The sequence below is a fragment of the Magnolia sinica genome, chromosome 19 (genome assembly GCF_029962835.1).
Source record: "Magnolia sinica isolate HGM2019 chromosome 19, MsV1, whole genome shotgun sequence".
Lineage (NCBI taxonomy): Eukaryota > Viridiplantae > Streptophyta > Magnoliopsida > Magnoliales > Magnoliaceae > Magnolia > Magnolia sinica.
In genome coordinates, this window is record NC_080591.1 from 28451151 (window position 1) to 28467878 (window position 16728).

The 16728-nt window shown below is 40.3% G+C and overlaps 1 non-coding gene across 1 annotated transcript; it reads right to left on the minus strand.

Moving 5' to 3' along the window:
• Positions 1-10482: 10482 nt before the first annotated feature.
• On the minus strand, positions 10483-10589 carry LOC131235819 (small nucleolar RNA R71). The gene has a single exon (XR_009166339.1). It is a non-coding gene; the product is annotated as a small nucleolar RNA R71 (small nucleolar RNA).
• Between the last annotated feature and the right edge of the window lie 6139 nt (positions 10590-16728).

The following is a 16728-nucleotide window of genomic DNA, read 5'->3' on the forward strand; positions in this document are numbered from 1 at the left end:
ATAATATAATATAATATAATATTATGGTGGGCTCCACATGGGACCCACCTACCTGGAAGCAGATTGGTTGGTCTACCGCACACCAGCTATATTAGTTGGTGTATTGATGTTAGCAATGGGGTCTGATCATCCAGACTGTCCGTTTGGGGATGTGGACCCCACCACCATCATGTAGTGTTATATCCACACCGTCCATGGTAGGGACGGTGGGTCTCCACTGTGATGTATCTGATTATCTAGGTCGTCCATCCCTGGACGGTCCTGTGGGACGCACCATGAGATATGTGTTATATTCCAGCCGTCCATCATCTAGACAATGGGCCAGTAGCCCTCCTAGCTGCTATAGATGACATCAGCAAGCTCTGTGGGTCCCACCAGCAGTATAGCTGATGTATTGATGTTAGCAGATTTTGTAGGTCCCACATGATGCATGTATTTCATCGTACACCGTCCGTCTAATGGACTCACTGTGATGTAAGTGTTTATCTACACCGTCCAGTGGTCTGGACGGTGGGACCACCCTCCTAAGGTTGCTGTCTGACGTCAGCAAGCAGTGGGTCTGATCATGAGGTCTGTGTCACATCCAGACCGTCCATTTCCTGGATGTGGGCCCACCTTGTTTGTATGTATTCTATAGCCACACCGTCCATCCATTTCCTGGACGTGGGCCCACCATGCTGTACGTGTTTCAGTCACATCGTCCATCCATTTTCTGGATGCGGACCCCACCATAATGTATGTATTCTATCTGCACCATCCAACGGCAATGGCTTCCACTCGATGTGTTCATTCATACGGTCCAGTGGCAGCAGGTCCACTGTGATGTATTTTATCTATGTTGGCCAGTAGATGTGGACCCCACCGTAATGCATTTTATCTACATCATCCAGATTTATGGGACCCCACCTTGATATGTGTATTGTAAGGACACCATCCATCTATTTTTCTGGACTATAGGGGCTGACCCGTAAGGCCCACCTTGCTGTATATGTGATGCATGTTGCCATTCCATTTTATAAATCGTGGGTTGCCCCATTAGGCCCAATATGATATTTGTGTGGCCTATGAATGAGGCCCAATGTAATGAAATTCTGGCCCATGATGAGTGAGGCCCGACGTGTTGTATATGAAACCTATGAGTGAGGCCCGGCGTGTTGTATATGAAACCCATGAGTGAGGCCCGACTGTTGTATATGGGCCCATGTGATGCGGGCCATTGTGATGTATTTGAGGCCCAGATATCGGGCCCATATGGTGAGGCCCGATGTGATGTATATGTGACCCTTGAGTGAGGCCCATTGTGATATATGTTAAGCTCTTGTGTGTGGCCATGGGCCCACTATATGTTTGGCCCTATGAGGGCCACTCCTTGGGAGCAATGTTGGTTGAATGTATACATTAATGGGCAATGATGGTTAAATGTCCACATTGTGACCCTCGCTTAGGCCTCGTTAGGCTGATTATCGATGCCGATTATGAGTATGTGATAGCACAATATCATGATACATGCCCATACGCATCATCTGCATGCTTGATATGAGATGTGGTTGATCATTGCATATACTATTAGGCAAGTTGTTATGGGACTCCCTAATAGACGGAGTTGCCCCACATGAGCGTGCGATACGCGCAGGTTTAATGCATGATTGGATGGTATGATTCATGTATCTCGCATTTTGTGATATGACCACCGTACGCCCTACCGACATTAGGGCCGTAGCCTCCACAAGCATATCGTGGATGGCCAGATGGGACACCGAAAATCTTGTTCTACATGGGGTGCCATATATATCCTTGGGTGAAAGTCCTTAAACCCTCTAGGTACAAGAGGACGCCCCAACATTTAGACCGAGTGGATACATGAGCGCCCGAGTGCCGAATACCAGTAGGCCGAGTCTTCCACTATGTCGTGGTCGGTTAGGAGGGGGTGTGGCCTTACTCACCCGAGGGAGTAGGCAATGATATGCTGAGTCTGACCAGCTCATAAATGGGTCCACTATTGACGAGCTGGGTAGGCATTGGTATACTGCTGGTAGGTGGGTAGTGAGATCTCTTCCACTTACCCAGTTGTGCGCCTGATGGGGCGGCAGGTGGCGTTGAGTGTACTAGATCCCGGTGATGATCCCAAAGATATACAGTACTGATATGTGGACTTACTGAGTAGGACTTGCATACTCAGCACCTTATTCATTCATTCATTCACTATTCACTCGGGCTGGTGGTGCGTAACTAGATCATTATGTGCATCTTCATAATGTCAGGATTTAGGTTGGGCGCGCGACTAACCTGAGATCAGGAATTTACCACATTGAGTTTAGCTATCCAAATTTAGGTATGAGACTGATTTGGATAGAAGCCCTTTGTGATGGACCCCATAGCTTGCGATACTACGACTCCACACTCCAGCTTGGTCATTTCATTCACACTGCATATTTTATTACATCCTCAGTACATGACATTTAGTTTACCACGACCATGCATTACATAAGCGATCTGCATTGCATACTCTGACGTTGTACGACTCATGGACTTCTCAGTATTTCTGCTTACCCTGGTATCGTATGATTCATGAACTTGTTAGTACTTCCAGCATTGTTTGATTTATGGACTTGTATCGCATATTTGGCTTACTATGTTTTCGTACTGCTCTGATATTGCATACTTGACACTTATCTTGCACACACATTTTTACTACCCTCTAAGCTTTCCATAAGCTTATGCACGATAGATGCGTGCAGGTGGCGTTAGGTCGCAGCAGCATTGAGCTTGGAGTGTGCAGTTGTCTTTTGGAACTTTGATTTTCGATATATGTATTTCCCTTTCAGCAATGTATTCAAATGTTTATATTAGTGGATATATGATGATGATGTTGCCTTTGTGATTTGGGTAAACTTGTGGTTATGCTTATTACGAGTTAAATGTATATTGAAAAATCCTCCTTGTATGATCCCAGGATCGGAATCTGGCGTATGGGCGCTGGGAGCCGAGAATGGGGTACTACAGAGGCTGTCGGCACCGGATTAGGCGATCGAGAATTTTGTGAGCCCGGTTTCTGAGTTTGGGGTGTGACAGATAATGTTTATATGTGTGACATAATTAGGCTTGATGTGATTCGATCTAAGCCCATTGTTCATTGGAAAATAGAAAACTTAGTGCTACAATGTTCCCTAAATATAAAGTTTGTGCATAACCTGAGTGGGAATTAATTCTCCTCTACCAAATGATGCAGCAACCTGTAATGGAAGGTTGCACATATACAAATATATTCTTAATAAAGTATCAATTTCATCTTAAAAAGAGAACTTAATTGATCTACACCGCCCATTCGGGTATGTGAACTTTCAGATCTCGTTAAGATGTGTTAACTATTTTTATTCATTGAAAATTTAAATAACACATAGAAATGTTGATGATTAGTGTCAATACCTTAAATCATAGCTAAGTAGTGATACTTGATGCAATGTAAAAATGACCACCAAAGCTTTAATCGCCGACCAGCTCAAAGGACAATAATTCAACGGTAACAACTGCGAAGCCTTCTGGACGAGGACGACATATCGCATACACTCGATGAGGTTCAAGAGGAACCTTTATTAGCTGAAAATAAAAATTTAGGAGAACATAGGGCTACAATGAACCGCTACAATAAGTGGCGTAAACAGAATCATTCTGCTTGTAATGTCCTAATTAACATTATGCATAAAGAACTCATACCAATGTATGAAGTGCATGACATCGTTAAAGGTATCTAGGAAGCACTAAAAAATGCCTATACGTAAAAGTCAGATGCAAAAGTTCAGGCAATGGAATTAGAATTCCAGGAATATAGGATGCCAGTCGGCTGCCCCATCAAAGATTATATCTGTAAGATGGAGCAGATGATATGTGCCCTTAGGAATGTTGGATGCAAATTGACTGAAAATGAAAAGATAACAGAATGCATTGTTCCTTGCCCGAATCTTGTGCCCCAATCAATAGAATTCTGAACCATACTGATTCTATCAATATGTTCGAAGACTTTTGTAGCCATTTGGTACGAGAGGTTGAAATGAATGCATTCGGCTAGGTTCAACCAAGGCCTTTGCAGCAGAGACCTATAAGCGGAAAGCTAATAAGAAACGGTTCAAAGTGGGCAAGAAGGCAAAAAAGCATACTAAGAATAGAAGTCCACAACATCTCCTCTAAATCTCAAGAAGGGGAATGGAAAGAAGCAGAAAAAATCTAACATTATCTACTTCGTTCGCGGAAATTCTAATCATTATGCCCGACAGTGTGCCCATAAAAAGATGATAATTGCTATGTAACTAGATACTTTATATGTACTCGTTTGTTCTGAAATTCTTTCCTTTGATACTATATCTAATGAGTGGATTTTGAATTAAGGCGCAACAAAGAATGTGACATGAAGTCGTCGAGGACTCCAGGAATTCCGACCTGTAGCCAAGGAAAGTTACAAGGTGTATATGGAAAATAATGCTGTTGAAGACATACTAGGAATTGATGTTTACCATTTCCTTTCACACATGAGGTGAACAATAATCCTCCGTGATACTCTTTATGCACCGGGCATACGTCGGAATTTAATTTCTGTTTCTAAGTTATTATTTGATGGTTTTGATATTCATTTTTTCATGACACGAGTTTCTTTGAGACTAAATAACCTCATCTTTACATGAGAAAATTTAATTTCAGATTTATTTTTTGGACATAGATAATGATAATTCACCTCTTGTTTTATCTGCTATGTCGAATGAAACTATAGTATTTGAATCTCTAAAATGGCGTGGATCGGAAAGGATTATATGACAAGACTAGTACGTTCTGGTCAGTTAGATACCTTATCCAAAGTTGATTTGTCATTTTGTAAACATTGTGTGTTCGGGAAGACTTCGAAGAAACCATTTCTTAAAGCGGATAAGTTCAAGGGCCCACTAGAGATAATCCATTCAAATATCTATAGACCCTTCAATATACATGCTAGAAATGAATGTTAATACTTTGTCACTTTCATTGACGATTATTCCCGCTATGGATGTGTATCTCATCTCACACAAATCTGGGGCTTTTGATTATTTTCTTCAATATAAAGCTGAGGTAGAAAATCAGCTTGAGAAAAAAATTAAAATCCTTTGATCTGATAGAGGTGAAGAGTATATATCTGAAACGTTCAAATCATATTGTGAAAACGTTGGCATTGTTCGGCAGTACACAATGGCTTATACTCCACAACAAAATGGTGTTGCAGAGAGAATGAATAAGACACTATTGGACATGGTAAGATCGATGAGGGCATAAACCAATCTCTCTACCACATTCTGGGGAGACGCAGTGTTAACAGCCATATACGTCCTTAATAGAGTCCCATCCAAATCTATTCCTAAGATCTCATATGAGATGTGGTTTGGGAGGATTCCTTTTCTAGCCAACCTACGCCCTTGAAGATCTTTGGGATATGTTTTGCTGCCTACTCTACATAGAGATAAACTTGATAGTAAAACCATTGAATGCATGTTTATAAGATACCCTATGCATTTAAAGGGATACATTTTAGTTTATGAGGACCATGAACGATGGATTGATATAGAATCTCGGGACGTGACCTTCGTCGAAAATAGATACCCCAGCCGAATGAAGCAAATGGTTCCTATAGAACTTTTGAAAATACTCTATGTATCTTAGGAGAGTGGGAGTTCTGCTTCTCAATATGATGATGCTTCTATAGTTCGTCAGGATAGTGGGAGAACATCTCAGCAGGCTCCTGAGTTATGTCGAAGCGAAAGAGGATTGATTCTTTGAAGATACTTCGATATTGAGAGGCAGACATTCTCTTGCGTTGCGGTTAATGATGATGAACCTGATTCATATCAGGATGCATTATTATCTTCTAACTCAGCTGATTGGGTAACTGCTATGGATGAAGAGATCGCTTCCATAGAGAAGAATAAAGTCTGGGAACTTGTTGATCTGCCTTCCAATCGTAAAGCGATAGGTAATAAGTGGGTACTAAAGATCAAAAGAAAGACAGATGGTATAGTAGACAAGTACAAAGCACAATTAGTTTCTAAAGGTTTCATACAGAAAGAAGGCATTGATAACAAGGAGACTTTTTCACTTGTTGCAAAGTTCTCTTTAATCCGTATAATCTTGTCCATTGTCATAAGTTTAAATTTAGAGTTATATCTGATGGATGTAAAGACCGCATTCTTAAATGGTGACTTGGATGAAGAGATATACATGTAACAACCTATGAGTTATATGGACAAAAAGCATTCAAAGAAAGTCTGAAAATTATTGAAATTTATCTATAGGCTGAAGTAATCTTCAAGACAGTGGTACATGAGGTTCCACTTATCCATCAGTACTTTTGGATTCACAATGCGTGAAGAAGATCATTATGTATACATGAAACGGTCTGGAAGATCTTTTCTGATACTATCTCTATATGTAGACGATATCTTGCTAGCTGGTAATGATATGCAATTGTTGATATTGACTAAAGATTGACTATTCTCGAACTTTGAGATGAGAGATCTCGGTGAAGCCAACTTTATTCTTGGGGTAAAAATTATCAGAGATCACCCTAAGAAATTTTTAGGCTTGTCTCAAGCCACACATATACAAAAGATCTTAGAGCGGTTTGGGATGAAAAATTCAAAAGCTGTTGAAACCCCTATGGACAAATCTACCAAGTTAGACATAAAATCGTGTCCCCAGACTGAAGTCGAGAAATTGTATATGTCCGAGTGCCTTATGCAAACGTAGTAGGGAGCTTAATGTATGCTATGTGCATGTCACGCCCCAAACTCAGAAATCGGGCTCACAAAATTGCCAATTGCCAAATCCGGTGCTGACAGCCTTTGTAGTACCCTATTCTCGACTCCCGGCATTCATATGCCAGATTCCGATCCAAGATCCTACAAAGAGGTGTTGAGGGTCAAATATTACATATTAGACCCCATTTATTTCATGGTTTTACGAATATGATATTCTTTAACATCATATTTTAATCGTGTTTGTGTTAAAAGGTGAATTTAGGAGCCTGGACTGAAAAATGGTACTAAAAGCATGGATTTGATGCTCTGAAGCCACCAAGGGATGGACCCCAAAGGACTAAGATCGAAGGATTTACACGCTAGAGATCTGAGAAAATCAGGCCATTCACTTTAAACGGGCCTGAAAATCGTTCAGATTGCAAGATTACAGGGTTTCCACCGTCCGTTTAGTTCGAAAATTTATATGTAGCCTGAAGACCATAAATAAACCACACACATCAAATTTCAGCCATTGGATCCCTGTAGAAGTGGCCCACGGATAGATCAGCCCATAAACCATTGATTTTGGGTCCACCTGAGATCTGGATATGCTTCAAATTTAGTCTCAACCCATTATCTGAGGAGACAAGACGGATGGACGAAGTGGATTTCCCAGATCCATTATCATAGACTCCACCTGAGTTGGGCGTGCATATAGTGCACACGCACGTGAGTTGCACCGGCTGGCGCTGGCCCGAATCCTATTCAAATACAAAATCTCTTTCTGTTTTCTTCTGTTCGCAGCGGACAAACCGCATCCATTTTGAGAGATATTGTGGGCCACCATCATGGCCCACTTAGATGATCCAGACCGTCCATCCTATTCAGGGCACACCCCTGTCCAATCCCGAGCTAAAATCACATGAGATTAGGCGTGTGGATGCACAATTTCCAGCAACAAAAGAACCTCGACACTGCTAGGTTAATGGATGACGCCCAATTGGGTGACGTTGTGGCCCACAAGGACTGACCGATTGGAAAATCCAAGCCATCCACCTTGTTTCCCATCCAAAATCGACCATCCCGTCCCGCTTCTTGATTTCCTCAGAGGTTACATGTACATGAAGGTTTAAATGCAGGATGGACGATAGCAAGAAAGATTCTGTAGGCCACACCAAAACCTATCCAAAACAGTCCCTTATCGACTAGTTTTTCAACGTGATTCCAATGGACGGAGTAGATTTCCTCACTGACGTTGATCATGGGCCCCACCAGCAGCTCAGCGCAGGTCTTGCCCAGGCAGAGCATCCAAGCAAAGCCCGGACGCTGCTGCCTTTCGTGGACCCTTATGTGATCTTAATCACGATCGGATCAATGATCCAAATCATTCAAATGATGGAGTAGGGGATCTTGAACCCCACCAAGAAGTCAGATCCCGAGTCTGGACGATAAATTGTCCAAAATTTGCATCCAAACGCAGCATGTTTCCTACACAAATGGCATTGGCTGCGAAAATTTGCCACCACCTCTAGCTTTGATCAATCGATTTTCTGAGGTACGTAAACATCCATCCAGGCCTGACCGACCCACGCACACTATAAGTGGAAGGGAAAGAGAGGACGTGGGGGGGGGGGGGAGGGGGGGAGATTCAAGGAGAAGCTGTGCAGACGTCAGGGAGAGAGACAGTATTATTTTATTTGTTTTAATGTTTTTTTTCTTTTGAGGATACCCTAATCATGGTTGGCTAAACCTCTTAGCTAGGGCTAAGAGGTGAAGCTTGTAGGACATGAGAGACTCTATTTTATGCCTTTAATTTAATTTATGAACTGAATTTGATATTAGTTTGATTATTAAGGGAATATTTTTAGTTTTAAATGGTTGTTGTGACTAAAATTACAATGGGTCTACGATAGCTTGAGCATGTTCCTTTCCTTTTGATGTTTATGACATCAGGAAGCCCTGTTGTTCACCATCATCTCCTGGGCATGGTCGGATGACGGTACCCTTCCTAACCTTCATACATTCTTGAGTGGTTGGTAATTAGTTTAATTCTGTTGTTTGCTTTATCTCATGGGCATGGTTTTGTGATGGAATTCATTCTAATTCATATACTTTTCATCTCTTGAAAACTATATCAAAGGCAGTTCAGTTTGATGGTTACACCCTTTAACTGGATGAAGATAAGACTCTAAGTCCAGTTGAATACTTGAAACAGGCATAAGATCTCCCTGATTTCTACAAGTGGATCCTCTGAATCCCTAGTGTCCTTTCTCTAAATTCCTTAAGTTTTAGATAATTATTTCATCATTATTCCTCAATTTACACTCAATTTAGATTTCATCTTAGTTTAATTCTAGTTCTAATAGTTTCAGATTACGTACAGGTTTCAGTCCCTTGGGATTCGACCTCGGTCTCACCGAGTTTATTACTATATCACAACCCTATACTTGGGGAGTGAACAAGTTTTTGGCGCCGTTGCCGGGGATTGACGGCTACGATTCTTTGAAATTAATTAGTTTTAGAATTAGTTTAAGATTAGGATTTTACTAACTTTAGTTTTAGATTTTTATTTCTATTTGATTTGTAGAACTAACTTGTTTCCTGTTTTATAGGATCTTGACATAAACTTCTAATTTGGTAATTCCTTTCTAATTTCTCTACTTTTTCTTTCTTATTCTAGATTTCCTTTTTAGAAACTAACTTTCTATTTTTAGAAAATTTCTTTTTTTAGGCTTTCATTTAGAAAGTTTTTCCCTTTTTAGAAACTAACCCAACTTTCCTGTTTTGTAGGATTCTGAGATAGGTTTCTAAATTGGTAATTTCTTTCTTAATTTCTTCCTTGCTATTTCTAAATTAGGATTTATTTTTTTTAGCAAGTTTCTAATTCTAACTCTTTTAGAATCTAACTTTGTTTCCTAATTTATTTTAGAAATTTCCACTTTCTTTTAGGAATTTCTTCTTTTAGAAACTAGTTTACTTCTATCTTTCTTTTTAAGGATTTTCTAATTTTAGACATTCTCTTTAGCAACTGACTTGTTGTGTTTTCTTTTGCAGGTTTTTAACTTAAGGACTCCAATTTGGTAACTTCTTTCCAACCCTCTCTTTCTTTCTAGATTTTCTTTTCCTTTCTTAGGATTAAGTTTCGAATTTGATTGAGGGCTGCGAGTGTTTCATACCCAAGTGGGCCTGTGACAACACTCGACGTCTCTTGACTGAAGGAGGATTGGTTGAGGGGTTGACTATCCATCGCAGGACTAGACACCACTTGAAATCCCCTGAGTTAATTGAAGTGATGGTTGAAAACCGACCTCTTCTACCCCAACCAAGGGTGGAGGACATTCAGGATGAGAATGAGGTGCATCAAGCACCCCCGCCTCGTACTTTATGAGATTATTTACAACCAGCGGGGGTGAGTACGCCCTCATGTATGATTTTTCCTGAAAATACAGAACATATGGACATCTAGCCAGGGGTTATCCAACTCCTTCCTAAGTTCCATGGGCGTGAATCTGAAGAACCATATCTATATTTGAAAGATTTTGATGAGATCATAGCCACTTTATATTTTTAAAATGTATCTGAGGACACAGTCAGGTTGAAACTCTTTCCTTTTTCCTTAAAGGAGAAGGCTAAGACATGGTTACATTCACTGCGTCCTAGATCCATTGGCACATGGAATGATATGCAGAGGGAATTTATAAAGAAATTTTTTTCACATCATAAAACGATTACCCATAGAAAAGCAATCATGAACTTCACCCAAAAGGAGGATGAAACATTTTACCAATATTGGGAAAGGTTCAAGGATTTGGTCAGTTCATGCCCACAACACGGCTTTGAAACGTGGCGCATTACAAATTTTTTCTACAATGGATTGACATCTTCCATTCGCCAAATGGTCGAGACAATGTGTAATGGAGAATTCATTAATAAAAATGTCGACGAGGTATGGGATTACCTCGATAGTCTTGCTGAAAAAACACAATCATGGGACTATTACCAAAAATCGAACACCATGTCCAGGCCGACTCAATCTAAGGAGAAAGGTGGATTGTATCTCTTGAAAGAAGAGGATGATCTCAAGTATAAAGTGACTACGCTCATAAGAAAATTTAAGGCCATGGAAGGAAAGAAGGATAAGGTTAATGAAAGTGTTTGTGGCATCTGTGATTGCAACATTCATATAACTGAAAATTGTCCTACAATACCCACCTTTCGAGAAGTGTTGAATGAACAATCCAATGCCGTAAATACTTATCAATGACCTTTCAATGGACTGACCTCTAATACGTACAATCCTGGTTGAAAAAATCATCTAAACTTTAGTTGAAGAAATGGACAAACTGCTACCCCTCAAAGTTTCTTCAATCAAAATCTAAATCAGAGGAAACCTCAAGAAGAACCGGTTCAAAATTCCATGCAAGAGCTGGCCCAGGCAATGCGAGATTTTATGCAAAAGATGGATTCACGTATGACGGTTATAGAAAAGGGGATGCTTCCTGCACAATGCTCCCCAATCCTAAACCACAATACGAGATAAGTAATCTCAGCTCTTCAAATCAAATGGAGCACGCTAAATCCATCACCACTCTTAGGAGTGGGAAGATCATTGAATAAACCCTTCTGGTTAGGCCTGAAAAATCTCAAGAACTAGAAGAGGACAACAATGATGGATCTAGTGATGCCCCACAAAAATTAGAACCAGAACTTCTAGAAAAGCTAGTTGCTCCATTTTCCCATCGGTTGGTCGCACCTAAACCTCTCTCTAACTCTCAGGATATCCTAGAGGTGTTGAAATAAGTGAAAGTCAACATTCCTCCACTTGATGTCGTAAAACAGATACCTTCATATGCCAAATTCCTGAAAGACTTATGCACGACCAAACGACGGCAGAGTATTTAAAAGAAGATCTTCTTAACTGAGAAAGTGAGTGTCATCCTGAAGCAAGACATGCCACAAAAATTCAAATATCCTGGTAGCCCAACCATATCATGTGTAATCGGGAACTATCGAATTGATCACGCACTTCTTGACTTAGGAGCGAGCGTCAATCTGATTCCCTACTCGCTATACAAATAGTTAAGTTTGGGTAAATTAAAACCCACCCTAACCACACTATAACTTGCCGATCGCTCTGTTCGTATACCAAGAGGGATAATTGAGGATGTATTGGTCCAAGTTGATAGATTTTACTACCCTGTAGATTTTATCATCCTGGACACCGAACTCATCAATAACATGAGCACTCAGATTCCCGTCATTCTTGGTCGCCCATTCCTTGCTACTTCAAACGCAATTATCAACTGCAGGAATGGTGTCATGACTATGTCTTTTGGAAATATGACATTGGAGTCAAACATCTTTTTCAATAATGGCAGAAACTTAGAGGATGATGACGATTTCCACGACATTAACACGATTGACTCTTTCGTGGAAGATACAACACCTCTGACCTTATCCTCTGACCCTTTAGAGACATGCCTGGCCCACTCCCATGATTTTGATGATGACATGATTAAGGAGACATGTGCCTTGCTTAATACTGCACCGGTACTTGAAGTTAACCGGTGGAGGCCACAATTTGAAGAATTGCCACAAACCGATGTAGTGCCTCTACTGTCTAACCTCAAGCCACCGAAGCTTGACCTAAAACCTTTGCCCTCTGATTTGAAATATGCATATTTAAGTCAAGATGAGACACACACGGTGGTGATCTCTGCCCATCTGGAGAAAGAACAGGAGAGTATGCTCATATCTACTCTTATTGAGCATAAGGGAGCCCTTGGATGGACGATAGCGGACCTCAAGGGAATCGACCCCTCGATTTGTACTCACTGCATATATCTTGAGGATAATGCAAAGACCGCTCGGCAATCACAACGTAGAATAAATCCAAACATGAGGGAAGTGGTTAAGGCTGAGGTTCTTAAACTATTGGATGTGGGTATCATATACCCCATATCCGATAGTCAATGGGTGAGTCCAACTCAGGTGGTTCCTAAGAAGTCCAGGATCACCATCATAGCCAATGCCAATAATGAACTCATGCCAACTAGAGTGACTACTGGTTGGAGAATGTGCATTGACTACAGGAAGCTGAATACCATCACGAGGAAAGACCACTTTCCTTTGCCCTTCATTGATCATATCTTGGAAAGGCTAGCTGGTTATTCCTATTACTGTTTCCTTGACGGGTATTATGGCTACAATCAGATTGAAATCACCCCTGAGGACCAGGAAAACACCACATTTACATGTCCCTATGATACCTTTGCCTACAGAAGGATGCTATTCGGATTATGTAATGCCCTTGCCACCTTTCAGCAATGTATGATGAGTATCTTCTCTGAAATGGTGGAGAAATATCTAGAGGTCTTCATGGACAATTTCTCTATTTTCGGTTCATCTTTCAGCGAGTGCTTAGAGAATCTTAAATGTGTGCTGAAAAGATGTGAAGAATAGAACTTGGTACTTAATTGGGAGAAGTGCCATTTCATGATTCATAAGGGAATTGTCCTTGGACATATTATCTCGTCCAAAGGAATCGAGGTAGATAAGGCAAAAATTGATCTTATCTCTAACCTACCTCCACCCAAGAACATACGGGACCTGCGATCCTTCTTAGGACACGCTGGGTTTTACAGAAGATTCATAAAGGACTTTAATCTCATCTTTCGTCCTTTATATAATCTACTTCAAAAGGATGCACCATACGAGTGGACTGAGCCATGTCAGGAAGTTTTCACTAAGCTTAAGGGCATGTTGACTAGTGCACCCATCATACAATCACCCGACTAGAGTCTTCCTTTTGAGCTTATGTACGACGCTTCTGATTATGCTCTTGGAGCGGTTCTAGGTCAGAGAAAAGATAAGAGGCCTTACGTCATTCATTATGCGAGTAGGACTCTAAATCCTGCCTAAGTGAACTACTCGACTATGGAAAAGGAACTCTTAGCTGTAGTGTTCGCCTTGGACAAATTTAAGTCCTACCTGATCGGATCCAAGATCATTATCTACACAGATCATGTGGTACTCAAGTATCTTCTTTCTAAGAATGATTCTAAGCCCCGCCTGATAAGATGGATCCTTCTACTCCAGGAATTTGATTTGGAAATTAAAGATAAAAAGGGAGTAGAGAACGTAGTGGCCGATCACCTTTCTCGCCTTAATACCTCTGATTCCCTTGAGGCGACCCATATCAATGATATGTTCCCTGATGAACAACTGTTCAGAGTCTCCCATTCACATTGGTTTGTTGATATCGCTAATTATCTTGCCACAGGTTCCATATCGACACATTGGACTGTACAAGATAAGAAGAAATTCGTTACCATGGTATACAACTTTTTCTAGGATGATCCATATTTGTTTAAATATTGCCCAGACCAAATCCTGAGGAGCTGTGTGCCAGACAATGAGCATCAGAGTGTCATCTCCTTTTGTCACTCACAGGCCTATGGTGGTCACTTTTCTGCTAAAAAGACCACGGCCAAGATTCTGCAGTGTGGCTTTTATTAGCCCACTATGTTTAAGGACACTCATGAGTCTTGTAAGGCTTGTGAGCATTGTCAAAAATTGGGGGCATTGTCCCATCGTAATATGATGCCTTTGAATCCCATCCTTATCATTGAAGCCTTTGATTATTGGGGCATTGATTTCATGGGACCATTCACCCAAGCCTTTGAAAATTTATATATTTTGCTCACTGTAGATTATGTCACTAAATAGGTCGAAGTAATTTCGTGCCGAAACAATGACCATCGCACGGTCATTAAATTTTTAAAAGAGAACATCCTTTCGCAGTTCAGAATGCCTCGATCCATCATTAGTGATGGGGGCTCATACTTTTGTAATAGACCATTCGAGAGCATAATGAAGAAATACGGTATTTCTCATAAGGTGAGTACCTCATACCATCCACAGATAAGTGGACAAGCTGAGATTTTCAATAGGGAGATCAAACATATCCTGGAGAAAATGGTTAACCCTGATTGTAAGGATTGGTCAACCCGATTGACCGATGCCTTATGAGCGTATCGTACTGCTTTTAAAACCCCTATTGGAACGTCTCCCTTTAGACTTGTTTATGGGAAGGCTTGTCACTTGCCTGTGAAGTTGGAACATAAAGCGTACTGGGTGATCAAAAATCTGAATTTTAATTTAGACAACACTAGCTCGCTACGCAAACTTCAGTTGAATGAACTTGAAGAAATTCGGAATGACGTATACGAGAACTCGAGAATTTACAAGGACAGGATAAAGGTGTTTCATGATCAACATATTCTGCGGAAAACATTCACCCCAGGTCAGAAAGTCCTTTTATATGACTCTCGATTACATCTTTTTCTGGGTAAGCTTCGATCTCGTTGGACCGGCCCTTACATTGTTGTTACTGCTTATCCTCATGGGGCTGTTGAGATAAGAGATCCCGACAAAGGTAAGGAGTTTAAAGTAAATGGACATTGATTAAAACCATTTGTCGAGAAATTTGATTAAGAGGACATGTCCATGCCTTTGACTGCTCCTGTTTACCAGGATTGATCTCCTATTCTGATGGATGTATATGTAGGTTTATTGCTTTCATAGGACTAGGGCAGTTTGGTTTATACATTGTTTTAGGATAATTTACTTTTGTTGGTTTCTCTCTTATGCTGACCCACTCTCATGCCAAGATCTCCATGGAAAAGTCTCTCTCGATTCGTTATCTAGGTACTATCTTTCCATCACTTCTCATTTACTTTCGATGTCCCATGTGCTTGGCATGCTTATTTCCTTGACATTGAGGACAATGTAGATTTTTGGTTGGGGGTGGGAGATTAGGTAACCTAATTAGTGTTTTTTTTTGTCTTGAGCAAAAATTGTGAAAATTTTTAAATTTTTCTAGAATTTCTTGTAAATTCGATGTGATTTTGACGGCCATCTAGGGCAATTAGAATTTCAAGATACATGATGTTGGTAATTTATGACTCTTAGATTCAGTATCTGTTAGACTTCACAGTTAAGTTTGCATTATTAATCCATGATTAGAAGTTTTAAATATTGATTGAGTCATGATTTCACATGACACATCTCGCTTACATATGAAGGTTTCAGTTCGAAATTAAAGGGTTAACTTGGTAATCGCTAATTAAGTACAAAAGGAACCAACCTGCGAAGTTCTACCATCATGCTTATAAAGAAGAATTGAAAGGATTGGGCAAATGGTCTTCACCATAGGTTTGCTCCCTACAGGTGAAGGTGTGATTCCCCAAGGTTAACATAAAAATTTTTTATTGGGCGACTGGTCTTTCCCATAGGTCTGCTCCCTATAGGTAAGGACTTGATTCCCCTTCTTGGCGTTACTGTTAATAGAAAAATTAAAAGCTGGAAGAAGGAAAAGATGATTTGTGAGGCAAGTTTTGGTTTAAGTTTTAGTTATCATAATTCTCTTGATGGTTACCAAAGATATCCTGAAACAGAGAAGTGAATTTTAATGATGATAAGCCGAGATTAGACTATACACTCATGGATCCTAGTGTTTAGAATTTTTTTCTAATTGGTGGATTAATACTTTAATCTTGATTATGAAGTCTACCGAGCGCTTGAGTATAGAGAATGTAAGGCCCAACATTCATGAATCTTAGACTTCTAGTATCTTGATTGCTTTCAAAAATCACTCAAGTTTATAGAAATTGTCCTGCAATTCTCAACTTATTTTTCGCATACTTTGCCCCGGACTAGCAAGATGCTAATTGGGGGTTGTGTTGAGGGTTAACTATTACATATTAGACCCCATTTATTTCATGGTTTTACGAACATGATATTCTTTAACATCATATTTTAATCGTGTTTGTGTTGAAAGGTGAATTTAGGAGCCCGGACTGAAAAATGGTACTAAAAGCATGGATTTGATGCTCTGAAGCCACCAAGGTAAGGGATGGACCCCAAAGGACTGAGATCGAAGAATTTACATGCTAGAGATCTGAGAAAATCATGT